The following is a 12768-nucleotide window of genomic DNA, read 5'->3' as shown; positions in this document are numbered from 1 at the left end:
TCATTTTTGACAAACCCACATCTAACATTATTTTCAATTGGGAAAAGCTAAAAGCATTTTCCTTAAGATGAGGAACAGACAGGGATATCCACTTTCACCAGTCTTATTCAACATAGTATTGGAAGTCTCAGCCACAGTGGTCAGACAAGAAGATATGGAAGGCATTCAAATTGATAAGAAGTAAAACTGTCATTATTTGCAGATGACAAAATACTCTATATAGAGAATTCTAAAGATTCCACCTAGTGCTCGCTTCGGCAGCACATATACTAAAATTGGAACGATACAGAGAAGATTAGCATGGCCCCGTGCAAGGATGACACACAAATTCGTGAAGTGTTCCATATTTTTATCCAGCATCCATTTCTGATAAAAACGCTCAGCAATGTGGGAATAGAGGGATCATATCTAGACATAATAAAGGCCATATATGAAAGACCTACAGCCAACATCATACTCAATGGACAGAAACTAAAAACATTTCTATTAAGAACAGGAACAAGACAGGGATGTCCATTTTCACCACTCTTATTTAACATTGTACTGGAAGTCTTAGCCACAGCAATCAGACAGGAAGAAAAAATAAAAGGGATCCAAATTGGAAAGGAGGAAGTGAAACTGTCATTATTTACAGATGACATGATATTATACATAGAAAACCCTAAAGACCCCATCAAAAATCTACTAGACTTAACAAATGAATTTGGCAAAGTAGCAGGATACAAAATTAATGCCAAGAAATCAATGGCATTCTTGCACACCAATGATGAACTCACAGAAAGAGAAACTGAAAAAACAATCCCATTTACCATCGCACCAAAAAAAATTAAGATACCTGGAAATAAACTTAACCAAAGAAGTAAAGGACCTATTTGCAGAAAACTACAGGCCATTGAAAAAAATAGAGGAATATATAAAAAAGTGGAATCACATACCCTGTTCATGGATTGGAAGAATTAACATTATTAAAATGTCCATACTACCCAAAGCAATCTATAGATTCAATGCAATCCCCATCAAAATACCAATGACATATTTCATAGAACTAGAACAAATACTTCAAAAGTTCATATGGAACCAAAAAAGACCCCGAATAGCCACAGCAATCTTGAAAAAGAAGGACAAAGTAGGTGGGATCACAGTACCAGATATCAGGTTATACTACAAAGCGACTGTAAACAAAACAGCCTGGTACTGGCATAAGAACAGGCATATAGACCAGTGGAACAGAACTGAAAACCCAGAAATGGACCCAAGGCAATACGCTCAATTAATATTTGACAAAGGTGTCAAGAGCATACAGTGGAGTAAAGACAGCCCCTTTAATAAATGGTGTTGGGAAAATTGGACAGCTACATGCAAAAAAATGAAATTAGACCATCAACTTATACCATACACAAAAATAAACTCAAAATGGATAAAAGAGTTAAATGTGACCTGTGAATCCATAAAAATTCTAGAAGAAAATGTAGGCAACAAAATTTTGGACATCATATGCAGCAGAATTTTCACTGATACATCACCTAAGGCAACAGAAACAAAGGAAAAAATGAACACATGGGACTACATCAAACTAAAAAGCTTCTGCACAGCAAAAGAAACAGTCATCAAAATGGAAAGGCAACCCACTGTATGGGAGAACATCATTGCCAATGATGTATCAGATAAGGGGTTAATTTCCAATATATATAGAGTGCTCATACAACTCAACAAAAGGAAGACAAAGAACCCAATGAAAAAATGGGCAGAGGAGCTGAATAGACACCTCTCCAAACAGGACATACAAATGGCCAAGAGACATATGAAGAAATGCTCAACATCACTAATCATCAGAGAGATGCAAACTAAAACAACAATGAGGTATCACCTCACACCTGTCAGAATGGCCGCCATCAACAAATCATCAAACAACAAGTGTTGGCGAGGGTATGGAGAAAAGGGGACTCTAATACACTGCTGGTGGGAATGCAGCCTGGTGCAGCCACTATGGAAAACAATATGGTGTTACCTCAAAAAATTAAAAATTGAATTTCCATTTGACCCAGTGATCCCACTTCTAGGAATATACCCTAAGAAGCCTGAAACACCAATCAGGAAGAATATATGTACCCCCATGTTCATAGTAGCACTATTTACAATAGCTGAGATCTGGAAACAGCCCAAGTGTCCATCAGTAGACGAATGGATAAAAAAGCTGTGGTATATATACACAATGGAGTACTACACAGTGGTAAGAAAGAAAGATCTTTTATCCTTTGAGACGACATGGAGGGACCTGGAAAGTATTATCCTAAGTGAAATAAGCCAAGCAGAAAAAGACAAATACCACATGATCTCACTTATATACGGAATATAATGAACATAACAGTCTGAGGAATACGGTAGACCCAGAAACATGGAAGTGGGGCACAGACTGACATCCCTCAGAAGAGGGCGGTGAGGGGATGGGAAGAGATAAACCACAGAACATATATGCATGTATGCATGACCAATGGACATGGACAACTACGCCAGGGACGGGGCTGGGGTGGGGTGGGGAGGGGGGTGCCAATGGGGTAAAAAAGGTGAAATATCTGAAATAAAAAAATAAATTAAAAAAAGACATGAAAAAAAAATGATTCCACCTAAAAACTGCTAGAACTGATAAATGAAATCAGTAAGTAGCAGGACACAAAATAAATATTCAGATATTGGTTACATTGTTATACACCAATAATGAATTATCAGAAGGGGAAAGTAAGAAAATTTTGTTTACATATACATACAAAATGAAATACCTAGGAATACATTTAATTTAGAAGGTAAAAGACTTGTACTCAGAAAGCTATAGGACATTGAAGAAAAAAATTGAAAAAGACACAGATAAGTCAAAGTGTATAACATGCTCATGGATAGGAAGAATTAACCTCATTAAAATGTCCATACTTCTGAAAGCAATCTATAGATTCAATGAAATTCCTATTAAAATAGTAATGGTGTTTTTTTTCATAGAACCAGAACAAATAATCCAAAAATTTATATGGAACCACAAAAGATCCCAAAAGTCACAGCAATCTTGAGAAAGAAGTACAGAGTTTGAGGTAACACATTGCTTGATACAAAACTATACTACAAAGCTGTAGCAATCAAAATCGCATGGTACTGAAATGGAAGCAGACACATAGATCAATGAAATTGAATAAAGAGGTAAAATAAACCCACGTCTATATGGTCAGGTAATATATTACAAAGGAAGCAAGAAGATACAATGGGATAAAAACAATATATTTAATAAATTGGGAAAATTGGACAAATACATCATAAAATGAAACTAGACCACCTTCTTTCATCATATACAAGAATAAAGTCAATACGGATTAAAGCTTTAAATGTAAAACTTGAAACCATTCAAGTCCTCAAAGAAAATAATAGGCTGTAAACTCTCTTAGCAATATTTTGTTCTGGTACATCTCTTCGGGCAAGGACAACAACAAAATGGGACTTCAAACTTAACAGTTTTTACACAGCAAAGGAAACCCTCAGCAAAATGGAAAAAAACAACAAAAAACAACCAACCAACCAACCAAACAAACAAAAAAACCCCCAGCATACTGAGTAGGAGAATATATTTGCCAATGACACATCCATTAAGATGTTAATGTCCAAAATTTGTAAAGAATTCATACAACTAAAAATCTCCCAAAACAAACAATCCATTATAAAATGGGAAGAGGAACTGAGTAGACACTCTGTAAAGAAGATATACAGGTGGCCAATTGACAAATGAAAAGATACTCAATGTCACTAATAATTGAAAGGCAAATAAAAACCACAATGACATATCACCTTAAACCTGTGGTAATGGTATCAATAAATCAACAAACAACAGGTCTTTGCAAGGATTTGGAGAAAGGAGATCCATCATGCACTGTTGGTAGAACTGTAAATTGGTACAGCCACTGTGGAAAACAGTATGGAGTTTCCTCAAAAATTAAAACTAGAACTACCTTATGATCCAGCAATTTCACTTTCACTTCTGGATATCTCTCTAAAAAAGCCAAAACAATATTTTGAAAAGATATATGCAGCCCTATGTTTATTGCAGAACTATTTACAATAGCCAAGACATGGAAGTAACCCAAGTGCACATCATAGATGAATGGATAAAAAAGAACTGATACATATATACAATGGAATACCATAAAAAAGAATGAAATGTTACCATTTGTGACAAGATGGATGGACCTAGAGGGTACTATGCTAAGTGATATAAGTCAGACAGAGAAAGACAAATACCATATGATTTTACTTATACGTGGAATCAAAAGAAAAAAGTAAACTAATAAAACAGAAATAGATTCATAGATATAGAGAACAAATTGCTGGTTGCCAGAGGGAAAAGGTTTTGGGGCCTGGGTGAAAAGGTGAAGGTATTAAGAAGTACAAATTGGTAGTTACAAAAATAGTCACCAAGATGTAAAGTACAGCATAGGGAATATAGTCAATAATGTAATAACTATGTATGGTTCCAGGTGGGTACTTGAAATATTGGGGTATCTCTTTGTATGTCATGTGGTTGAGTGATCACTATGGTGTATACCTGAAACTAATATAAAATAATATTGAATGTTAAGTGTGATTGAAAAATTGAAAAACAAATTTAAAAAGCTGCAAAGGGCTATGTGTTTTCTGGAAAAGTTGTAATTGTTTTTGTATTGCTAAATTATGTCAAATAATTTATTGAAAATTGTGTCAATGTTAACATTTTTTGTGATTTGGCTATTAGTCTTTTTTATTTTTTAATGTTGAAAGGAAGGTCATCCCTTTCCTGCCGCTAATCCCCTCCTTCCTGTTTCCACCACCCTTCTGCTTTTCAAAACTTAATGTCTGTGTCCATTGGTTGTGCATATATGCAAATAAGTTCTTTAGTTTATCTCTTTCCAACCCACCCTCATACCCCTTCCCTCTGAAGTTTGTCTGTCTGTTTCCTATTTCTATGTCTCTGGATCTCTTGGTCAATTGTTTATTTTGTTCATTATGTTCTACAAAGAAGTGAGATCATGTGGTACTTGTCTTTTTCTGACTGGCTTATTTTGCTTAGCATAATACTCTCCAGGTGCCTCCATGTCATCTCAAATGGTAAGTGATCTGTTTCTTACAGCTGTATAGTATTCCATTGTGTAAATGCACCACAGCTTTTTTATCTACTCATCTACTGATGGGCACTTGGGCTATTACCCAATCTTAGCAATTGGAAACAGTGCTATAAATGATCATAGGAGTGCATGTATTCTTCCTAATTGGTGTTTCAGGCTTCTTAGGATATATTCCAAGAAGTGGGATCACTGGGTCAAATCGCAGTTCCATTTTTAATTTCTTGAGCAAACACTCTATTGTTTTCCATAGTGGCTGCACCAGTCTGCATTCCCACCAGCAGTATACTGGAGTCCCCTTTTCTTCACACCCTCACCAGCACTTGTTTGATGATTTGTTGATGGCAACCATTCTAGCAGGTGTGAGGTAATATATCATAGTAGTTTTAATTTGCATCTCCATGATGATTAGAGATGTTGAGTATTTTTTCATATGTCTCCTAGCCATTTATATATCCTGTTTTGTGAAGTGTGTATTCAGGTTCTCTGCCCATTTTTAAATTGGATTGTTTGTCTTCCTTTTGTTGAGTTATATGAGTACTTTATGTATTTTGGATATTAACCCCTTATCCAATGTTGGCAAATATGTTCTCCTAGAAAATGGGTTCCCTTTTCACTTTGATGCAGGTTTCTTTTGCCATGTGGAAGGTTTTTAGTTTGATGTAGTCCCATTTATTATTTTTTTTTCCTTTATTCTCTTGCCCTAGGCAGTGTATCAGGAAAAATTCTGCTATGTATGAGATTTTTCTGCTTACATTTTCTTCTAGGATTTTTATGGTTTCATAGGTTACATTTAAGTCTTTTATCCATTTTGAGTTTATTCTTGTGTATGGTGTAAGTTGGTGGTGTGGTTTCATTTTTTTACATGTAGCTGTCCAATTTTCCCAACACCATTTATTGAAGAAACTGTCTTTTCTCCATTGTATGCTCTTGCCTCCTTTGTTGAATATTAATTGTGTATAATGTCTTAGGTCAATTTCTGGATTCTCTGTTCTGTTCCATTGATCTATATGCCTGTTCTTGTGCCAGTACCAGGCTGTTTTGATTATGATGGCTTTGTAGTTAACTTGGTATCTTGTATTGTGATCCTCCCACTTTGTTCTTCTTTTTCAAGATTGTTGCGGCTATTTGGGGTCTTTCATAGTTCCATATGAACTTTGGGAGTATTTGTTCTACATCTGTGAAATATGCTTTTGGTACTTTAATGAGGATTGCATTGAATCTATAGATTGCTTTGGGAAATATGTGCATCTTAATGATGTTTTTTTCCAATCCATGAACATGGTATATATGTTTCTACTTTTTTATATCTTCCTCTGTTTCTTTTTTCAATGTCCTAAAGTTTTCTGAGAACAGGTCTTTTACCTCACTGATTAAGTTTATGCCAGGTGTTTTATTTTACTTTCTGTTGTTGTAGTGGTAAATGGGATTGTTTTACTTATTTTTCTTTTTTTCTTAGTTTCCCTTTCTGAGTATTCATTATTGATGTATAAAAATGCCATCAATTTCTGCATGTTAATTTTGTATCCTGCTACTTTGCCAAATTTATTTATTAAATCTAGTAGATTTTGGATGGAGTGTTTAGGGTTTGTTATATACAATATTGTGTCATCTGCAAATAATGACTGTTCACTTCCTCCTTTCCCATTTGGATCCCTTTTACTTATATATTTTTTGTCTAATTTCTGTTTCTAAGACTCCCTGTACTATGTTAAATAAGAGTGGCGAAAGTAGGCATCGGTGTCTTGTTCCTGTTCTTAAGGGAAATGCATTTAGTTTTTCCTATTGAGTATGGTGGTGTTTGTAGGTTAGTCATATATGGGCTTTATTATGTTGCCCTTTCAGTTTTGGAAGACTGTGTGATTCTACAAATTTATCCATTTCACCTAAGTTGTCCAATTTGTTGGTGTATACTTTTTCATACTATTTTCTAATATTCCTTTGTATTTCTGTGGTGTGAATTTTTACTTCTCTCTCATTTCTGATTTTATTTTTGTCCTCTCTCTTTGTTTCTTGATGAGTCTGGCTAAAGGTTCATCAGTCTTATTTTCCTTTTCAAAGAACAAGCTCTTTGTTTTATTGATCTTTTAAATTATTACTTTTTTTTTTAGTCTCTATGTTGTTTATTTCTGCTCTGAGCTTTACTATTTCTTACCTTCTGCTTGCCCTGTGCTTTTCTTTTTGTTTACTTTCTAGTTCTTTAAGTTGTAGGGTTAGATAGTTTATTATAAATGTTTCTTGTTTTTTTTTGGTATGTACCCCTAGCTGGAACCAAACCTGGGACTCTCTGGTCTGTAGGCTGATGCTCCAAACGCTGAGCCAAACCGGCCAGGGCATCTTGTTTCTTGAGGTAGGCATGTAGTGCCTCTCAGGACTGCTTTCACTGCATCCCATAGATTTTATATTGTTGTGTGTTCATTTTTATTGATTTCCAGGAATTTGAAAAATTTCTTCCTTGGTCTCCTTGATAAACAATTCATTGTTTAATAACATGCTATTTAGCCTCCATGTGTTTGAATGTTTTTGAGTGTTTTTATTATAATTAGTTTCTAGATTCATGCCATTGTGATCTGAGAAGATGCCTGATAGGATTTTAATGTTCTTGAACTTAGATACTTTGTTTGTGTCCTAGTATACGGTCTGTCTTTGAGAATGTTCCACGTGCACTTGAGAAGAATGTGAATTCTGCAGTTTTGGGGTATAAATCTTTGTAGATATCTATTAAATCCATTTGATCTACTGTTTTATTTAGAATCTGTGTTTCCTTGTTAATTTTTTGTCTAGAGGATCTATCCAGTGATGTCGGCAGGGTGTTGAAATCCCCTGCTGTGAATGTATTGCTGTCGATTTCTCCTTTGAATTTCTCCAGAAGTGTTTCATATATATTTTTGTGCTCCTATATTGGGTGCATATTTGTTTACCAAGGTTATATCCTCCTGTTGGATTGATCCTTTCAATATTATATAATGGCTTTCTTTGTCTCTTATTATGGCATTCCTTTTGAAGTCTATTTTATCAGATATGAGGATTGCTACCCCAGCTTTTTTTTCATTTTCATTTGCTTGGAAATTTTTATCCATCCCTTCACTTTCAACCCCTGTGTGCCTTTTGTGGTAAGATGGGTCTCTTGTAAGCAACCTATATATGAGCCATGCTTTCCTACCCATTCAGCTACTCTGTGTCTTTTGATTGAAGCATTTAATCCATTTATATTTACAACTATTATTGATATTGCCATTTTTAATTTCTTATGGGTACAGTTCACTCTGTATTCTTCTGCTTATTACAGCAGTTCTTTTAACATTTCTTGCAGTGCTAGTTTGGTGCTAATTTCCTTAGCCAATTTTTTTTTTTTTTTTTGGTCCGGGCAGCTCTTTATTTCGCCTTGTATTTTGATTGATAGCCTTGCTGGATAAAGTGGTCTTGGATTCAGTCTTGGCCGGTTTGGCTCAGCGGTTAGAGCATCGGCTTGCGGTCCAGAGAGACATGGGTTTGCTTCCTGCTAAGGGCACGTACCTCGGTTGCAGTTTGTCCCCGGCCCTGGTTGGGTCATGTGGGTGGCAACCACTCGATGTGTCCCTTTCACGTAGATGTTTCTCTCTCTCTCTCTCTCTCTCTCTCTCTCCCTCCCACTCTATATGAACAAAAACAAAATGGAAAAGTGTCCTTGGGTGAGGATAAAAAAAAAAGTAGTCTTGGATTCAGATTCTTGTTTTTCATTACCTTGAATACGTCAAGCCATTCCCTTCTGGCCTGCAGGTTTTCTGTTGAGAAATCAGCTTATAGTCTCATGGGAGCTCCTTTGTGGAAACCTGTTGATATTCTTTTGCCATCTTTAAGAGTCTCTCTTTGTCTTTAATGTTTGGCATTTTAATTATGATGTGTCTTGGTGTGGGCCTCTTTGGGTTCTTCTTACTTGGTGCTCTCTGTGCTTCATGAACTTTTATGACTTACTTTTTCCTTCACGAAGTTAGCGAAGTTTTCTACCACTATTTCTTTAAATATATTCTCTAGCCCTGACCGGTTTCGCTCAGTGGTTAGAGCGTTGGCCTGAGGTCCAGAGAGACCCGGGTTCAGTTCCCGCTAAGGGCACGTACCTCAGTTGCAGTTTGTCCCCGGCCCTGGTTGGGTTGTGCGGGTGGCAACCACTCGATGTGTCTCTTTCACGTCGATGTTTCTCTCTCTCTCTCCCTCCTTCTCTATCTGAACAAAATATGGAAAAATGTCCTCTGGTGAGGATTAAAAAAAAAAAAATTCTCTAACCCTTGCTCATTTTCTTCTTATGGCACCCCTATGATGTGGAGGTTGTTATGTTAATGTTGTTTCACAGCTTTCTTAAACTACCCTCTTGTTTTTAATTTTTTTTTTTTCCTTTTGGCTCTCTGATTGGGTTATTTTTTCTGCTTTGTCTTCTAATTCACTGATCTGATCATCAAGTTCCTCTAATCTGCTGGTTATTCTTTCCAGTGTGTCCTTTATTTCTGCTATGTCATTTTTTATTTCTGCTTTGTGGTTTTTCATTTCCAATTGATTGATTTTCAATTCTTTATATCTTTACTCATGGTATTGAACTTCCTCATAATCATTACTCTGAGCTCTACCTCTGATAACTTGTTTAATTCCATTTCATTTCTCCATTCTTCTTTTGTAGAATTCTCTTGTTCTTTCATTTGGGATTTGTTTCTTTGTTTTGCCATTTTGACTATCTCAGCAGTTTTTGTAGCCTGTCAAATTTTCTATGTGGGTTTTGGTGTTCCGCTGATTGTTTCTCCCTCTACTGGGTTTCTCCCTCTACTGTGGGTGTTGGTGTTTCACTGATTGTTTTTCCCTCTACTGGATTTGAATGAGTATGGAAGGGACCATGTTAAACACCAATTTCTAATCTTACTTTCCTAGGTAGAGTTGCAGGTCAAAAAAAGATTCAGTTATCCCAGAGCTTTGGCCTGAAGGCTGACTATGTGTTTCAGTTACTTAATGAGCCTTAGGTTGTAGCCCTCAGCTGAATGAAAAATCCCTCAGGTGGACAAGGTGAGAGAATTTCCAGTGGGTGTGGTAATTGCTTTCCCCTGGGTTAAAGTTTCTTTGAGAAGGAAGTGGTTTCTGCAGTGTGGGTTTTTGGGTCAATGTAGGCATCTAGGCCTCAGTTTTCACAGCTCTGTCCCCAGAGCCAGGACACCCAACACTGAGGGTCAGGCCCAAGGCTTAAAGCCTACTGTATTTCTGGTAGTCTTTGGCTATTAATGAGCCTCAGGTTGCACTTCTCTGAGCAGGTGATGTTAAATTCCCAAAGGAGTGGCAGTTGCTTCTACCCCAGGGAAGGGGGTTTTTGAGGAAAATGGCTACTGTCTGTGGTGGAGTGACTCAGCATAGACCTCCTGATGGCCTCCTTCCCAACTCTCTCTCCAGTGCCATGATCCCTCGACTCTCCTCACACAAATTCAGTCCAGTCCACCCTCCCTCTGCTGGAGCCTAAGGTGAGTGGCTATAGCTGTAATTTAGTGCACTGGTCCTTAAGGTAAGTTTCGCTGTTCCCTGTGCCTCTCCGTGCTGGACAAAACCTCTGCTCTGGTGATTTTCTCACCCAGGTGTTATGTGGGCACCTGTCCCTGTTCCGCCACTCTGTGTTGGGTAGCTGGCATGGGGTTTTAACCCCTAACTTCTCAGAGGGAACTGCTCATAGCTAAGACAGTCCTCAGCTGCTGCCCATGGGCATTCAGTCAGCCCTCTTGTGCTTCTACAGCTCCTAACGGTCTTGATTTAAAGTCCTTTTATGTCCTTGGTTATAAGGGTTCTCTCTGGTTGCACTTCATTTGTTTTTTCTAGAGAACTTGTCTTTATTTTAGTTGTAATTCCAGTTTGGTCCTGGGAGATGGTCTGTGTAGCTTTCATTCACTCCACTGACATTTAGGATCTCTTGGCTGTTACTCTTATAATATGTTTGTGTTTATAGGAAATAAAAATAACTTGGCTACATTTCAAAATTAATATAAAAATCCACACATTTGTTGAAAAAGTGTCATCAGCCCAGCCAGTGTGCTCAGTAGTTTAATGTTGACCCATGTACTGAGAGGTCGCCAGTTTGATTAGGGCATATGCCCAGGTTGTGGGGCATGCAGAAGGCAACCAATCGATACTCTCTCATTGGTGTTTCTATCTCTCATTCTCCCTTCCTCTCTCTCTAAAATCAATAAAGAAAAAAGAAAAAAAAAAAAAAGAAAAAGTGTCATCAGCTAGAGTTAGATCATAGTCCTGTTGGTCCACATAAACAAAATGAAGGATAAAAGTGCATTTTGGAACTGCTCTAGTGATAGTCTATATGGCAAATGAGTAGTACCTGTTTTGGAGGTGATATGATACCAATTTTTTAACTTTCTATCAGAAGGATTTGACCTGTGTTTCTCATCAGCAGTCCATAGGCTAGGTGGTGTCCATAGGCTGATTTTTGATTTATACCAGCAAAACTGCTTCCCTTCTAAGGTGTGCTTTGAAAGTTTCAAGTCACTGGCTTGGAGGAAGAAAGCTCCACCTATTTTTCTCTTGTGTGATTGTGTGGTTCCATCAGCCATAAGAAATACTAGTGAGACATCAAGGCTTCAAAACACCACATTGCTGACTCCCTGGGTTCCATGTAGCCCTCCTTTCCATGATGTTTAAGGCCAGATTTGCAGCCTGATGTGTGCCCACTAGAATGTACAGCACAGTGGATTCAGTAGGAGGGAAACAATGGTCAGGAATAATGGCCCATGGGTTTGTGTGCCCTGGAGTCCATGGGAACACAGAGGCCTTGCTTGAAGGGATATAAGCAGGCAGTGTTCTGCCCCTCTAATTTTCCATACATGTGAACATATTTTTTATTACATGTGAACACAATTTCTGGGATCTCAGAAGTGGGTAGGAGAGGCAGGTAGCCAGAGTTTGGAGTTGTGAAGAAGGCCCTTGAGGAAGTCCTGATCCCTTTAGCCCTCAGCTCTGAGACATTTCTCTTGCTAGAAGCTTTCTCAGCTGTAAGAAGGATTTGGATTCATTCTTAGTTTCAATTCCTTCCCTTTCTCATATGCCATGTATGAATGTGGATCAGAAAACGCATTTAAAAAATTTTCATTATTGTCTTATTTCTCACTCTTCCCCCTAATCTTCCCTTGGGATTCTTGTCTCCTTTGCTCCTTTCAGATCTTTAGGGTTGGGGCCGATCTGCCTTCCCTAGCAGGTGATATCTAAACTTTAAAGACCTTCTTCCTTGACTTGTCTTTGGCGTTGGTGGTAATTTAATGATATGGCTATTAGGAGGCTCTGAAACAACTCTCAGATGTTGTTTTGGTGTTTGTATGACTGGCCAGCTCAGTCTTTAGCCATCTGAGCCATCAAATAGTCTAGTGGTTTCCACCTTCCCGATTTCTCCTTGACCCGACATCTTTTTGACCTTATCAGTAGGTTATTTTTGTTTTCTTTTGGAATCCTCTTGACACACACATCTCCTCTTAGGTTGGAGGTCATGGATTCACTCACCACAGAAATGATGACTTCAAGTACCAAGGGTGTCAGGCAGCAGTTGTATTCACTATTTATAGAATGTCAAAGTTGTCAAACAAGGCCTTAGGGATAGTGTCTTCAAAAACTGTCATTTCATAGATCAAAA

The 12768-nt window shown here is 37.5% G+C and overlaps 1 non-coding gene across 1 annotated transcript; it reads left to right on the top strand.

Moving 5' to 3' along the window:
• Nucleotides 1-245: 245 nt before the first annotated feature.
• On the top strand, nt 246-351 carry LOC118619527. The gene has a single exon (XR_004957286.1). It is a non-coding gene; the product is annotated as a U6 spliceosomal RNA (small nuclear RNA).
• Nucleotides 352-12768: the final 12417 nt, after the last annotated feature.

The sequence above is a fragment of the Molossus molossus genome, unplaced genomic scaffold (assembly GCF_014108415.1).
Source record: "Molossus molossus isolate mMolMol1 unplaced genomic scaffold, mMolMol1.p scaffold_m16_p_6, whole genome shotgun sequence".
In the NCBI taxonomy this organism is placed as follows: domain Eukaryota; kingdom Metazoa; phylum Chordata; class Mammalia; order Chiroptera; family Molossidae; genus Molossus; species Molossus molossus.
The sequence above is the reverse complement of the archived record's forward strand: the minus strand, read 5'-3'. Positions and strand labels throughout refer to the sequence as shown.